The following is a 16,492-nucleotide window of genomic DNA, read 5'->3' on the forward strand; positions in this document are numbered from 1 at the left end:
CTCTCTCTGTAATTAGTGCCAAACATGCATATTTCCATATATCTGCATTCATAACAGCATATGCGGTATATTAGTTCGTGGGGTAATTGACATACAATTTAGTAAGATCTTACCTAATTTACAAATTTTCCCCCAATCCAAAATGCTTGATGGCCACCTCCAATCTATATACCAGTGTGTTGCCTAAAAACTGCTACTGCAGTCACACAGACAAACCAAAGGATTTTACAGAAGTTGCAATTAAATAACTTTATCTTACTTTGAACTAGTGCTTGATTTATACATTTCACTAGGTAAAATAAATAAGCTTCTTAAGAACATAGCTTATTCATTTTTTTTTTAAATCATAGTATCAGTGTCTTTTTAAGGGAAATGGAACCTCTGCTCTCCAAATATTACTAAATTTAGATTCCCTAAATATAACCTGATAAGAAGAGAGGACCTTTACAACAGTGTTTATTTTATTTTAACGTTTTGTAAACAAATTGGAGGTAAGAATAATCCTTAAAGAGATTAATGGTGTTAGCAGTTCTCATACAGAGTTGAAATGGAAAAACAGACTCCTTCTAATTCAAAGGAAGCAGAAAGTGAAACCAAATTGTCTAATTCTCAATAGCTCAATACGATGAAAAGAACAAACCAAGAGGAGCTTCCAAGATTATTTTTACAATTTTTCAAGGTTATTTTCAGTAGAATTTAAGACAAAAGAAATATCACATTGTTAGTAATCATTTGAAAGAAAATTTTCTTCTTTTTAAAGAAAATCACTTCTTAAACACAATAGTATTCTCCATTTTCATGTTCCTCCAACAGCTGGGGGGGGTGTAATATTTTAAATGTCCTCTCCCAATTACTTTAACTATTAAACAACCACACCAAGCTTTAATTCACTGATTTTTTCCCATGGAAAATCTTTTTTTAAGAAGGACAAGTGACACCTTTAGAAGGAAATGGAAATGAACTTTGACTCAGAGTGACCTGCAGTGGGTAATAAACCTGAGAAATGATATCATAATAGGCAATATTTTATTTCAGTAAGGAAAAACAAACACACCTAAACAGAAACACAGGCTTGATACATTTCTTCTGAATCAGTCCATAATAGCAATTTGCTCTCCTCTTAAATTACACTCCATGACAAAACTAAACTTTTCAATGTTGGCCATATTCTAAAATGATCTTCCGAAATATTAGGTAATTTTTTACTTATCTAGGTATCACAACAGACTTGTTCTTATGTAATCAAGAACTAAGGGATCAACTCTCTGCCCCACTTGCAAGTTTTGTAAGTTTGTATCCTAGATCAAATTTCTCCTTTCCAACTGCATACTTCTGTTTCAGTTTTCCACATATGGAACAGAATCATCATCCACTGCTAAGAGAATCTGAGGCTTATCTGAGGTTTTAAAATGATAGTGTCTTTTAGGAATCTGAACCAACCACAATTCTGGCCATTACTAGTATCTCTTCAGTTGGTTGAGTTGTTTTTGTTGTTGTTGTTGTTGTTTTTAAGTTATATTTTTAATTCTTACATGGAATACATTTGTCAACTTTATATTTTAGAGACAAATTTAATATGTTTATCTTGGTTAAATTCTTTTAGAGATAAGATGTATACAATTCAGGAGAGGATTACACTTCATTTACAGTCCTCAAACTATTTCTTCATGACTTTGCAGACTGGTTGGAAAGTTTATGTCTATATGTGGCTATGAGCCAAGAAGATAGGCAATGCAATCCGTGGAAGGAGCTAAATTTAATGCAGATCGTGGTCCTTCCTGTCTTTCTCTCAGTACTGAATCACCTAACATTACCCACCTCCCTCGCCCCACTGCCAAGAAATGGGCATAAAGATTTTCAAGCAAAGTTTCAAATACATGTCATTGAATTTCTGATAGGACCTCTGAACTGATATAGATAATGGGAAGTTAAAAATATTTTCATTTTCCAAGATTAGAGATAATGTACAGAGAATATTATGTTATAATAACTAGCATATAGAAATTTCTCAATAAGATACTGATTATTATCATATCTAATATGGCCCAACTGAATATTTTTACTCTTTAATGAAGGGTCATTCTTATTGTAATTTCTGTGCTACTGTACTTCTCTAACACTTTGAGGGCTTCATTGAAAATGGATTATAGTTAGTCTGTATTGCCCCCTGCTATGTTCTAAATGTCTGTGTCCCAATAAAATGTTGAAACCCTAACATTTCAGGAATTGGGGTTCTTATAAAAGAGATTCCACAGACATTCCTTGCCCTATATGAAAACACCAGCTATGATTTGAAAAGCGGGTCCTCACCAAAATGTAACCATGCTGGTATCTTGTCCTTGGACTTCCAGCCTCCAGAACCATAAGAGATAAGTTTCTGTTATTTATAAGCTACCTAGTCTGTAATACTTTGTTATAGCAGGTTGAAAAGACTAAGACTTCACTAGGCTAAATACTCTGAAGATTCAAGTTTTAACCTAATTAGTTTTACATTCTATACCTTGCCGAGTGTGGTAACTTGCTCACAGTGGATATTTGTTAAATGCTGATTAAAGTGATTTGAATTAAACAAAGTAGCCACAGAAGATAATGCTCAAAGTGAAATTTTGGATAAAAATAACAACCTACGCATACTAAAACAAAATGCTAGTTGATACTACTATTTAGATATTTTCACAAGATGTATACCTTCAGAAAGATTTATTACAGCACAGTGCAAAGATTTGTTTTGTCATCTGTCTTCATGATTACATCATAAGTTCTTGGAGGCAGTATCTGCAGGGTCTATCACAGTGCCTAGCATATAATAACAACTTAATAAATGTTTACTGCATGAGTAACTCAATGGAAGAATAATAAATGAATATACTCAAAGGATAGTTGATCTAAATGAAATTATCATGACTGAAAAGTGCTAGGTTTCTGAAAAAAGTAAAGAAGTAGACAAAAAATGGAGGTCAATAGAATTTTCAATACAAACTAGAATCATAGAAGTATCTTGTGCTGTGTAGAAACATTAAGATTTTGGAAGGTTTATGGTATTGAGCATGTTTACCAGATGATGTTTATTAGTTATTACTATGAGGGAAATGTCTTAAAAACTTTTATGAGGCTATTAGTAGTGAAAAAATATCTCAAGTAACTTATTCAAAGTAGTCCTAATATACACCACTTTTGCTAGTTTGTCTTAAACTACTTAAGAAAACACTAAAAAGACAAAACATGGGATCAAAGCTCAAAAAATACAAGGATAGATCTGGGAGGAACTTCATTAACCAATAATAGGTCAATTTCCTTGGCATTTTCAGTTTTCATTTCACACCTGAAAAAGGTAGGAAGACACTTTATGGTTTCCTTGTGTTTCTTCCCATGGGTCTATATCCAGAGTATATACCAACCAATGAAAAAGATGATTCATATGCTGATTTTTGATGTATTTAAAGCTTATTTGCAAATCTCCCCCACTTTCCCATTTGCCATCTTTCTCACCTTCAGAAAAAGCATCTTTCAGAAACAGCTGGGCAAGACCTATGGAGGAGACCCCTGATTGCTTATTGTATACTGGCTGCTTTTTTCTTCAAAAACAAAGCTCTGAAGACAGTGACAGAAATATTCTGGATACAGTGGATGGAGGGACTCTGGTTGCTGTCTATTATATCTTCCAGTTTCAGAGGCCCAAGCAGGAAGTAAAAGAGAAATCACCACCTCAGTTGAATGAATACCTGCTAGAAACTGAGAGTCATATTACAATCTGGACACATCAATTTTGTAAGTGTGAATTTCATGAAGATTTTGTTGTCACTGATTTATCAGAATGTGATTTAGGGTAATTGAGCCCCTATATGCTGAGAATCAATGAATTCAAGAAATGCCCATTCAATAATTTGTAACAGGGAAAACAAAAACAAAAACAAAAAAACAAAGCAGAACACTAAATAACCAAAACCTATTATGGAATACCACTCTGAAGACCCAAGGGAAGAATATATCTCTAAAATTAATGTCTTACAAGACTCAAGAGAACATTCTGGAATGTACTTACTATTCTCAATAAAATCCAAGAAGAATGAGCCTCCATCAGGCAGGACTAGTCAGGAGTAAAGAATACAAATTGAATTATAAACAGAGATAGACAAGCTAAAGAAAAATTTCAATAAAACTAAATGTATAACAGGAAAATTCAAGCCCATGTTTTACAAGGCTCTGAGGATACTGAACTATAGTAATGATAACACAGAAGCATGAATCAGTGACATGGAAGATGGATTTGAGATGCTCTTTTAAAATGTGCAAGAAGAGGGTAAAGAGATTAAAATTATGAAAGAGAACATGATAGTTCATAAGACCTAAAGGGGAGCTTTAATATGTGACTAATTTATATTCCTAAAGAAGGAACTAAAACACAATGCAGGAGCAGTAAATAAAGATATAATAGACAAAAATCTGACTGACCTGAATATGCAGATTTGAGTGACATGACTAAATTCAAAATGTACATAAAAATGTAACCTACAAAATTCATATCAAAAAAGTTTTGAATTCCAAGGTAATTAACTAATAATTTAAAAACTGTCAAGTACATGTACTCTGAAAACTGTAAAACATTGATGAAAGAAATTAAAGACAACACAAATGGAACAATATTCCATGCTCCCGATTAGAAGAACAAATATTGTTAAAATGTCTATATGACCCAAAGCAATCTACACATTTAATGCAATCCCTATCAAAATAAACAACAGTATTTTTCACAGAACTAGAATAATCATAAAATTTGTATAGAACCACAAAAGAGACTGAAAAGCCAAAACAATCTCAAAAACAAAAAACAAAGCTCGAGGTATCACAATTCCAGATTGAAGTTATACTACAAAGCTGTAGTAATCAAAATGGTATGTACTGGCACACAAACAGACACTTAGATCAATGGAATAAGGTAGAAAGCCCAGAAACAAACCCACGATCATATGGGTAATCTCCAACAAAAGAGTTAAGAGTATGTAATGGGAAAAAGTTTCAACAAATAGTGTTGGGAAAACTGGATGGCTACTTGCAAAAGAATGAAACTGGACCTCTTTCTTAAACCATACACAAAAATAAATTCAAAATGGATTAAAGACCTAAATGTGGTTCACTTCTGTGTCACAGACACTGAAATTGGAATGATACACAGAAGATTATCACAGCCCTTGCACAAAGATGACACAAAAATTTGTGAAGGGTTTCATAAGGAAAAAAAAAAAAAAGACCTAAAAAGACCTAAATGTGAGACAAAATAAAAATCCTAAAAGAGAGCACAGGCAGTAATTTCCTTGACATTGACCATGGCAACATTTTTCTAGATGTCTCCTGAGGCAAAGGAAACTAAAGTAAAAATAAACTATTGGGGCTACATCAAAACAAAAAGTTCTGCACAGCAAAGGAAACAACAGATCTAAGAAATAACCTACTAACTGGGAAAAGATGATGTATCATATAAAGGGTAGTATCCAAAATATATAAAGAATGTATACAAACTCAACACCCCCAAAACAAATAATCCCAATTAAAAATGGGCAGAAGACATGAACAGACATTTCTCTAAGGAAGACATATAGGTGGTCAAGAGACACATGAAAGGATGCTCAATATCATTCCTCATCAGGGAAATGCACATCCAAACTACAGTTAGATACCACCTCACACCTGTCCCAATGGCTACACATAAAAACACACAAAAAACACATGTTGGAGAGGATGTGGAGAAACAGGAGTCCTTGTGCACTGTTGGTGGGAATGCAAACTGGTACAGCCACTGTGGAAAGCAGAATGGAGGTTCCCTTTAAAAAGTTAAAAACAGAACTACCCTCTGATCAGTAATTGCTCTGTTTGGTATTTACCCAAAGAATACAAAAACACTAATTCACAAGAATATATGCACCCCTCTGTTTATGGCAGCATTATTTATAATAGCTAAATTATGGAAGCAGCCCAAGTGTCCAGTGATGGATGAATCAATAAAGAAGATGTGTGTGCGTGAGTGTGTGTGTGTGTGTGTGTGTGTGTGTGTGTGGTGAAATATTATTCAGCCATAAAAAAGAATGAAATCTTGCCATTGCACAGACATGGATGGAGCTAGAGAGTATATTGCTAAGGAAAATAAGTCAGAGAAAGACAAATATCCTATGCTTTCCCTCATAAATGGAATTTAAGAAACAAAAAAATGAACAGAGGAAAAAAGGAGAGAGACAAACCAAGAAACAGACTCTCATCTGTAGAGAACAAACTGATGGTTACCAGAAGGGAGCTGAGTGGGGGGGGGGGGGGTAAAATAGGTGACGGAGATTAAAGAATACATTTATCATGATAAGCAGTGATCAATCTATAGAACTGTTAAGTCACTATATTGTACACCTGAAACATGACACTGTATGTTAACTACTAACTACACTGGAATTAAAAAAAATAAATAAAAAAACAAAAAACAAAACAAAAACCTGTTAAGTATCCAAATAAGTGGAAAGGGAAAAGAAAAGATTATTCACAAAGGAAAAATGTATCTAGATAGCTTCGGATATTGTTCCTGCAAATATTCTGAAACAGTGAAAAATATCTAAGAATTTTGAAAGGATAACATTGTGATCTAAGGATTTCACATCGCAACAACTTGTATTTCTTGTGTAAAAGCCATTAAAGGACGGTTTCAGATGCATAAAGTAGTCAGAAAAAGAACATTTACGTAATTTTACAAAATGTATGATCTGAAATGTTGCTCCAAATTAATCTCAAGGGATAAGATTTTAAAAATCCAAAGACAGGAGGGTCATGGCACAAAAAGATGTTTAGGTCAAAATATCTGGAATCCTTATTGATAATTCTTTGGTAGGACGATCCTATGAACTAGAACTTCTTTCACTTGTTTCTCTTCACCTCTCACACCACCCTCATCACCAGGAAACATATTTCTCATGCTTCATTTTTCGCCTCACAGTTTATAAAGAATCTCTTGTTAGGTCCAACAACTTGGGAACTAACCAGCATGTATGAGATGGCTAGAACATGATATTTGCATGGCTGAGATACTATGCTTGAGAGAGTTTCTGTTTGTTCCACATAAGGCAATGTGTCATCAATTTTCTTTTTTTACTAACTTTTTTCTCATTAATGGGGCTAGTATTATGAGTAGATGTTTTTTTACAGATTAGGAAACTGTTGCTCAGGAAGGCTAGTTGACTCAATACCCCCACATCTGTGGGAAATAAATTTGAATTTGTGTCTTCTGACTTCAGATCACATACTTACTTCTTATGTATCTTGAATTTATGACCTCTTTGTGGATTTTCAAAAATGGTACTTTATATGTTTTCTTGGTTTTATTTCATCAAAAAAGAAATAATCTTTATGTCACTGAATATTTGTAATTGGTCTAACCTATACTGTTCAACTCTCAAGTGTATAATTACCATCCATAAAGATATTTATATCTAAAAAATTGGCATAATAGATTCCAAATCTTTTTTTTTTTAACATATATTGTCTTGATTACTCTGAATCAGATTATAGCCCAGCATTACATTTTTGGTGAGAAATTTGAGAACACTTAGTTTTAGCTACAGTGAGACTTTAAAAAATACATTTTGATATAGTTTCAAAATTATGAGGATTTACTAGAATAGTGTAAAGAACCCCTATACAACATATACCTAAATTTCCCAATTACTTTTGTTGCCCCATTTAGTTTATCAATCTCTTCTATTTCTCTCTATATTTATACATACATGCATATTTTCCTTCAAGTATTTGAAAATACATTGAAATTGTGCCCTTTCATCCTTAAATAATTTAGTGTGTGTTCTGAGTCTCCAAATCAGAAAATTTAACTCAATGACATATTATTATCTAATCCACAGTCCCTGTATTATATACGGTTATAAAGGGGGCTCCTGGCTGGCTCAGTCAGTAAAACATGAAAGAGAGTCTTGATCTCAAGCCAAAGTTGCTTCCCAATTTCCACTCTGATTCACAATGTGATCAAATGTTATAACAATAAAATCTTAAAAGTATAAAGATGTGTTTGTTTTCCTTAAGCTACAGTTCTGAAGATAATCTGGGATGCCAACTCCATATTTTTTAATGGCTCTGTTCCTTAGTTTCACTAGAAGGACAACTCTGATATTTCCTATTGGAGGTGAAATAAAGATAGAATGTTTCTTCTTTGAACCAACTAGTACTTTCAGGCTTTATTGGATTTTTTTTTAACATTTATGGAATTTAAAAAATTAAAGAAACTCAAAAGGGACTTAGATAGAACTTTCAATAAATATTTACCCCTAAAGTACAGCTGAAAAAGATAATTTTGCTAGAATAAAATAAAGAGGTCCACTTGACTTTTACAATTTTAAGATCCCTGAAAACACATTGTTTGTTGAACAATTATGAGCTAGGGTGCAAAAAATACCCAATTCTATAGCCATGTAAATTTGAACAAAATTAATATGGTTTCTTCATCAGAGTCTTGAATATATATTAATCTTAAATCTATAGAATACAGAGCATTTCTCCAATTTGCTTGACCACATAATCCTTTTTGGAAGATTGCCTATAATAGTTTCATTGTCTAAATCACTTTAGAAGTTGCCTTAAATTCTGAAAAACAACATAATATAACTCACATCAGATATCTTTAAGGCTTTAATAAGAGCAAAATTATAAAGAAATATCATTTTTAAAAATTTTTTAAAAGAGATTTTATTTATTTATTTGACAGAGAGAGATGACAAGCAGGCAGAGAGGCAGGCAGAGAGAGAGGAGAAAGCAGGCTCCCTGCTGAGCAGAGAGCCAGATGTGGGGCTCAATCCCAGGACCCTGAGATCATGACCTGAGCCGAAGGCAGCGGCTTAACCCACTGAGCCACCCAGGCGCCCCAAGAAATATTATCTTTTATTTCCCTGTTCTTAGTTTGGGATTACATATAAGTAAAGGACAACTAAAACAATGAAGCCATATAGAGAAGAAAATGATGAACAGAACTGTACATGAGCAATTCAAATGACTATGGAAGAACCATACAAATGACTACTAATAATGAAAGTGATGATTAGCCAGATGGAATATAGTGTATTCTGAGGCAAAAAGTACATGTATTGAGACTTTTGCTCCTCAAGATCATTCTCCCCTAGATGTCCATCAACAGATGAATGGATCAAGAAGATGTGGTATATATATACAACGGAATACTATGCAGCCATCAAAAGAAATGAAATCTTGCCATTTGTGACGACATGGATGGAACTAGAGGATATTATGCTTAGTGAAATAAGTCAATCAGAGAAAGACAATTATCATATGATCTCCCTGATATGAAGAAGTTGAGATACAATGTGGGGGGTTTGGGAGGTAGGAAAAGAATAAATGAAACAAGATGGGATCAGGAGGGAGACAAACCATAAGAGGCTCTTAATCTCAGAAAACAAACTGAGGGTTGCCGGGGGTAGGGGGGTAGGGAGAGGGTGGTGGGATTATGGACATTGGGGAAGGTATGTGCTATGGTGAGTGCTGTGAAATCTGTAAACCTGGTGATTCACAGACCTGTACCCCTGGAGCTAATAATACATTATATGTTAATTTAAAAAAAAGATCATTCTTCTTTTCTTCACTAGAATATAGAGGCTAATGTTAACTTTTAAAAATGTTTATTAAAGGCTCTAAGTCCCTTTTGAGTTCCTATAATTCTTAAAATTCCATAAAGTTTAAAAAATCCAATAAAGTCCGAAAGTACTAGTTGGTTCAAAGAAACATTCTATCTCTATTTCTCCTTCAATAGGAAATATCAGAGTTGTCCTTCTAGTGAAACTAAGGAACAGAGCCATTAAAAAATACGGAGTTGGCATTCTGGATTGTCTTCAGAACTGTAGTTTAGGAAAACAAACACTTCTTTATACTATTAAGATTTTATCATGATAACATTTGATCACATTGTGAGTCAGGGTGCAGCAACTTTGGCTTGACTGTGCTCAGCTGGGTAGTCTTCTTTTCTTAACTCTTCTGAAGAATGGTTACCAAGATCAAGTAATTAACATACCCATCACTTCACATAGTTAAAGTAGTAAACTTTTTTTTTCTTTTTGTGGTAAATGCTTAAGATCTATAAGGTTACTCGTGTGACTGTATTCAATTAGGAGTTTGCTAGGGCTGGAACATCCAAGATGGCTCCTCATCTCCCAGGGTCTTTCCTCCAACAGTCTTCCCTCTAGCTTGGGTTTCATCACACTTCTGATTGTGTCACACTTACCATTGGGTTATTGGCTAAACCAAATCACATGGCCAAGCCTAGAGTGGGAAAGGACGATACCCAAGCATGTACATGTTATGAGCTGTGATGTTTTAGGGGCCACCAGTAAAACAGCCTGCCCCAAGGGGAAGAATTTAGATCTATTTTTGTCTGTGTTGGCCAATCATTTGCATCTGATCATCCATCCTTAAATTTTGCTTCTCTAGATAAAGACAGAAACTAAAAAAAATGAGCATGGATTTATAAAAATGCTTGGTAGTATTTTGGGACACATAAACATTTTGTTGCTAAAAAAATTTGACAACTCTAACTGGGGTCACACATAATTTAAATAGCCAAGATTACACCTGAGAGTTGAACTGTTTCTAATGTATTGGCTACTAAAATTAATATCATTGGTAATATCACAGTAAAGTAAAATAGGACTTTTGGGCAAGGAAGTAGGATACACAGAGCTGCCATTGAGCTGCCTTTTGGGAAGTCACTTAAATTTTTTAGGCCTCGGCTCTTTATATATTAAAATTAGTATCTTGAGCTAAATTGTACCTTCACACTCTTTGAGCTCTAAAATTTGTCATATTCTTAAAAGTTCTTTAAGTAGCATTAGAAACATGCAAAAAACAAAATGTAACCCAAATTCCCTCATCAGTCATCTGTTCCAGGGATTGTGATGAATATGTAAACATTGATTTACGGTTGTGAAGATTCTAATTCAACCAATTGGGCCTTGTATTTGCCTTTTTTTTTTTTTTAAGATTTTTTTTTTTTTTTTTTTTTTTTTTTTTGGACAGAGGTCACAAGTAAGCAGAAAGGCAGGCAAAGAGGGAAGGGGAAGCAGGCTCCCTGCTAAGCAGAAAGCCCAATGTGGGGCCCAATCCCAGGACCCTGAGATCATGACCTGAGCTGAAGGCAGAGGCTTAACTCACTGAGCCACCCAGGTACCCCTTGTAGTTGCCTTTTAAAACTGCAGTCACTACAGAAAACATGGTCAGGGGGTGTTTCCAGGATCTACGTGCTCTTGGATATTCCAGGATAGCATCATGATTAGAACTCAGTAATAAAAAAGGTCCTTATAGAAGACTAGATGATACTTTGCATAAATCTACAAATATTGTGATTTAAAAAAAGAAAGAGAGGTTACAATGTCTTAAAATTGTAGAAGTTAAGGGGTGCTTGGTAATCCCTGGATACTAAAGGTAAAGCCTAAGAAACATTTCTTACTTTTGAATTTTTCTTCCCCGGCTTTCTGCCTTTCGAACATTCTGGGGCTGTTGAGTAACTTCATCTGCAGAACCCCTCCAACATTCCCCTCCTACTCCCATGAGTACCTTTTCCCTTCCACTCATTTAGTTTAGATTTCTTTTTACCCTTTCAAACAAATCACCCTAAGCTTACAGAGATCTAAGACATTACCTTGTGTCTGCTGATCAACTGTTGTTTGCAAGGTAGAATTTCTGGCAAACCCATAAATTGTTTCCTTTCTCTAGTTCTTATTTCCTTTTCCTTGGGCATTGCTAAATTTTTATACCAATTCACATTGTTTCTGCAGCATCTCCAAATAAGTTAGTTCACAAGCTAGTTGATTTCATTTTTCTACCTTCTTATATCCCATGTCTCTCATACTAATTGGCTCATCCTTTTGATGAGGAAAAGTTCTCCCTGATATGTGGGCTTCAAGTAGTGCTGAAATGAGCTCTGGACCCATAATGGGATTTCCATGCAGAAATTATTTCTGCTTTGGGTTACTGACCCATAATGTAAGCTTATTTTTATGATTTGAGCTGAGCTCCCTTTTCACCCTGAGTCCTCCACTTCTCTCGGGTTGATCTTGCTATCTCTGATTATGACATAGAGCTGTCTTACAGAACTCTCTAGGATGACAGAAATGTCCCCTATTTGTGCCATTGCACACTGTTATGCATTGTAATTTAGCTGCTTCACAAAACTGTGTTTTTCTCCACAATCAGATATGAAACTCTCTGAGGTCAGAAACTGTGTTTAACATTTCTTTTGTGTTCCTCTTGGCAACACAGCATATGCCTGGCACCTGGTTGCCGCTCCCTGTTTATTGAATGGATAAATAAAGTTGGTTACATTAGGGAGCAGGGTGACTGGGCAGATGGTGCCCAAATCACAAAAGCCTCGCTTTTTTTCTCCTAGAAGTGATGGCAATATTTTGATAATTTTCCCGTAAGGTTCCAGAAAAATCTCTGAGGACGAGAATATCCAGTTAGGGGGCCTGGTAAGCAGAGAACCGGTTTCTGGGAAATTGCAGGCTAAAGTTCAGCGGTGTTGCATGCCAGGTTTGTCTCTGATTTCCTCCCAGGATAAAATCCACCTAAGCAGAAAAGAGTACAGGAGTGAAATTCTAAGCTTTCTCTCATGTGTGTAGAAAGCCACATGGTGGCTCCCACCACTAGTGATTTCAGACCTGTGTAATAGTTCTGTTTTGACTTCTTGCAACTTCTTGAAATTGTTGGCTATCTTATCGGTATATTTTGTCTATTTGAACTGTTGGCATGAAGATGATTACTCCTGAACTTTCTCAACTGGAGTGGGACAAGAAAACAAAAAGATAAAGCAAATAACAAAAGCAATGCAACACACTGCTTATGATTTCAAACTAACCTGACGAAACATTTCTGAATATCATGTGAAACTATCAGTAGGTTTGGAAAGATATACCAGACTGAAGTAACAATACATTGTCAGTAACGTTTTTGGAAATAGTCAACAATGTTTAGAATTTGTTTACACATATGGAATGTGTTTTAGATGTAACAGCCAGGAAAACCTCATTATTACAGACTTCACTGGAAGATCTCTGAGGTCCCTTCCAGCTTTAAAATGCTGAATATAACTCAGAATTTATGATAATTTGAACTAGGCTAGGCTGAAATTTACTTTTGTATGATCTATGGAGCAAGGATTTGCTAATAGTGTAAACAAGATTGCTTGAGGCTTTTAACCAAGCTGTTCTTAAAGATTTTAACACATTGTGTGATACAAATGGGTCTACCTAATTTCAGATGATTCCCACCTATTTATTAAAGCATGCAATGAAAGTCTGTTACTTAGAAGTGCTTTTATCAGCAGCTAAATTTACAGTGTGAATTTGAAAGTAATATATCTGCATTTCTTATTAGCGTTTCTAATTTGTTATTATTTGTTGTTGTTAATTCAGACTGGTTCCTTCAAGGGTGGAATATATCAGTGAGGTTTTTTTTATAATTAGAAATGACTATTCCAAATATGATTGTTTATTTCAGTAGTTTATTTTCCCTTTCCTTTATGGCATCTGCTCTTTATATCTTGATTTATTTACAACATATACTTATTAGGCATTGATATTATTTCACTGCTATTCCAGGTGACATTGAGTTTTTGTGGCAACATGATTACTCTTTAAGGAATAATTAAACACTCAGAGCATCTTATATTTAGCTCTGATTCTAATATTTGTTTATAACTCTTCAAGAGTACAATAAATTCACATAGAAACTATAAGATTAGGTCGATTCCTATAGTCTTCATTATTTTTTCTTAAACAGGCTGTCATCTTAATTTGTTTTTCTTGATGTTAAACTAATTCCCCATTTATGCAAAGGCTAAGAAAGTCTATACTATACTGTGGAACTGAAAATTGACTCTAGGCAACAAGGTTGACTAATTTACTTAAGACAGCAAAGATTCTTCTCAAGATTTGTACAATTAACACATTCATATTTTACAAAAATGAATATCAAAAATAGATACTTTGTAAGATCTTCTATAGTTTAGAATGGTAATTCAAAAATCATTGAATAAAAAACACAGTATAAGAAATATTCAGTATCAGTCACTAGCTAAAATATGAAATCAGTTCTACCAGAATAGGTGTGCATAAAAATCTCTACGGTTTCTCTCTGCCAGCATACAGATGTATTGATAACACATAGGGCAGTGGCTATAGCAACTGGCTAAATTTTATAGGCCCTGTTTATAGTAAAAGGTAAAGAGCAATGTCTGTGATAATATCAAACCCGTACAATTCATACAAAACTACTACCTCAGTAGTGCTTTCACTTTTTAAAAACATTTAAACTTACACTATTAAAATGTTCAGTTCAATAGTATTTGTTAAATACATGTTATACTACTTGCACTGGTCTGGGTGCTCTGTACATGTTATCTTACTTAATCCTCACGAGAACCTGCGAAGTAGGAGCACTGATTATCTTCATTTAATAAAGGGGGATATGGAGGCCCTGAGAGAGTGAGCAACTTGCACGAGGGACACGATGGAATAAACACCTGAACACACATCTGTCTGATTCTAAAATGTTCGCTCTCGTCCTTCAAGCTATTGTCTTTCTGAGAAAAGATTTTTTTCATATATTTTCTCATGGTGTCCCTAATTATCTTAATTACCTTTTTCTCTCCATATATTAAATATCAATAAGCCATTCATGTCACTAAACAATGAGAGATGTTTTTTTGAAAAGGTATGGCACTATTATGTTGGAAGAGGCGAAAAACGACCTAAGCCTTACATGTTTTGAATGGTGGTCTAATAAAATTTGAATATAGCTATTGGGAGATTATTTTGCTCAGCCATCCAATGGGCATCTTTTGAAATTCTATCTTGTTCCACCAATGTTTCAATGTTAAATTATTCATCTGAATTCTTTTTTTTTTCCTTTTTTTTTAAAGATTTTATTTGTCAGAGAGAGAGAGAGAGAAAGCACACGCAGGGGGGAGAATGAGAAGCAAACTGTCTGCTGAGCAGGGAGCCCCCTGTAGGGCTCCATCCCAGGACCCTGGAATCATGACCTGAGCCGAAGGCAGATGCTTAACTGACTAAGCCACCTAGGAGTCCCCCGAAATTCTTTTACCAGTGAAATGATTTATGCATCTCATTCAACTCAGGACTTCTGCTTCATGCGGGTTAGTTGGAAAGGGTAAGTTTTACTCATTACTTCCTAACATAAAGAAAGTGTGATGATGTAGAAAATATAACTTATTGAAATACTCACTTTTAGAGATTCTCATACATGAGACTTAAAATTTAGTGATCTCTAAATCTTTCCCTGGTTTATTTTAACCCTCTTTCTCTCTAAAATGAGTATTACTCCAGACTTTACAGTAAGTGTTACCCAAATGCAGAGAGCACCCAACTCAAAGCAAGCTATTTTGATGCTACCAATAAAACTCCAGTGGCGTTTTGGCTTGGTGGTCCCTAATGATTGAACTTGCTACACATAATTAACAAAAAATAAAACCAAGAAAGGATATAACTGCACATGATAAAATCTGTTAACTAAAATTAGATGAAGAATAACATCTTATTAAAATATTTTTGTATAATATTATCCAGGAAAATTTATCTTGGTAGAATAATGACCCAAACCAAAACATCAGAAAGTATAACCATTAAAAAGTTTTGATTTGAGGGCGCCTGGGTGGCTCAGTGGGTTAAGCCACTGCCTTCAGCTCGGGTCATGATCTCAAGGTCCTGGGATTGAGTCCCGCATTGGGCTCTCTGCTCAGCAGGGAGCCTGCTTCCTCCTCTCTCTCTCTGCCTGCCTCTCTGCCTACTTGTGATGTCTCTCTGTCAAATAAATAAATAAAAAATCTTAAAAAAAAAAAGTTTTGATTTGAAAAAAATTGATTAATCAAAATTTTCTTATAAAATTTACATTGCAGCTTTGCACAGTGGCAGTGTCATAGCCAATGAGGTTTATCCAAAGTGCGATTATTGCTAATTGAAAATTTACATTGCAAATAACTGATCCCAATTACAAATCTTCAGTAGAAGAAAAAAGACAATGGAACTAAGAATAGTATGTAACTACTCTATATAACAAGTTGTCATGGATTTAATTGGGCTTAATGGATTTACTCTAAAAAGTAACCTAAAATATTTATTCTAAAAAATAAAATTTATCAACATTTCTATAATGACAAAATATTTATGTTCATAAATAGAAAGTCAAAATATCAAAATGTCAAAGTTAGGGTTCAAAATATTTACCCCTCAAAATAGTAAAGAGAGCAGGTTCAAAATATTTTGTATTGTTTCCAGATCTACTGTTTCCATCACCAAATCTTCTCATTTACAAAATGAATTTGATAATGATAATATCTGTCCCATCTACCAACTCATAGAATTTTTGTAGAGATCAAGTGAGATAATAATTATAAAAGTGTTTGTTAATTAAGACGTTATTTAATAGCATTTAT

General features: G+C 34.4%; 1 non-coding gene and 1 pseudogene across 1 annotated transcript; both read left to right on the top strand.

The window, feature by feature from the left end:
- Positions 1–5,126: 5,126 nt before the first annotated feature.
- LOC132021009 (U6 spliceosomal RNA) lies at positions 5,127–5,234 on the top strand. Its single transcript, XR_009405195.1, has one exon. It is a non-coding gene; the product is annotated as a U6 spliceosomal RNA (small nuclear RNA).
- A 10,719-nt stretch (positions 5,235–15,953) lies between these two features.
- Positions 15,954–16,067, top strand: LOC132020962 (U4 spliceosomal RNA; annotated as a pseudogene).
- Positions 16,068–16,492: the final 425 nt, after the last annotated feature.

Source organism: Mustela nigripes, chromosome 6 (assembly GCF_022355385.1).
Source record: "Mustela nigripes isolate SB6536 chromosome 6, MUSNIG.SB6536, whole genome shotgun sequence".
Taxonomy (NCBI): Eukaryota; Metazoa; Chordata; class Mammalia; order Carnivora; family Mustelidae; genus Mustela; species Mustela nigripes.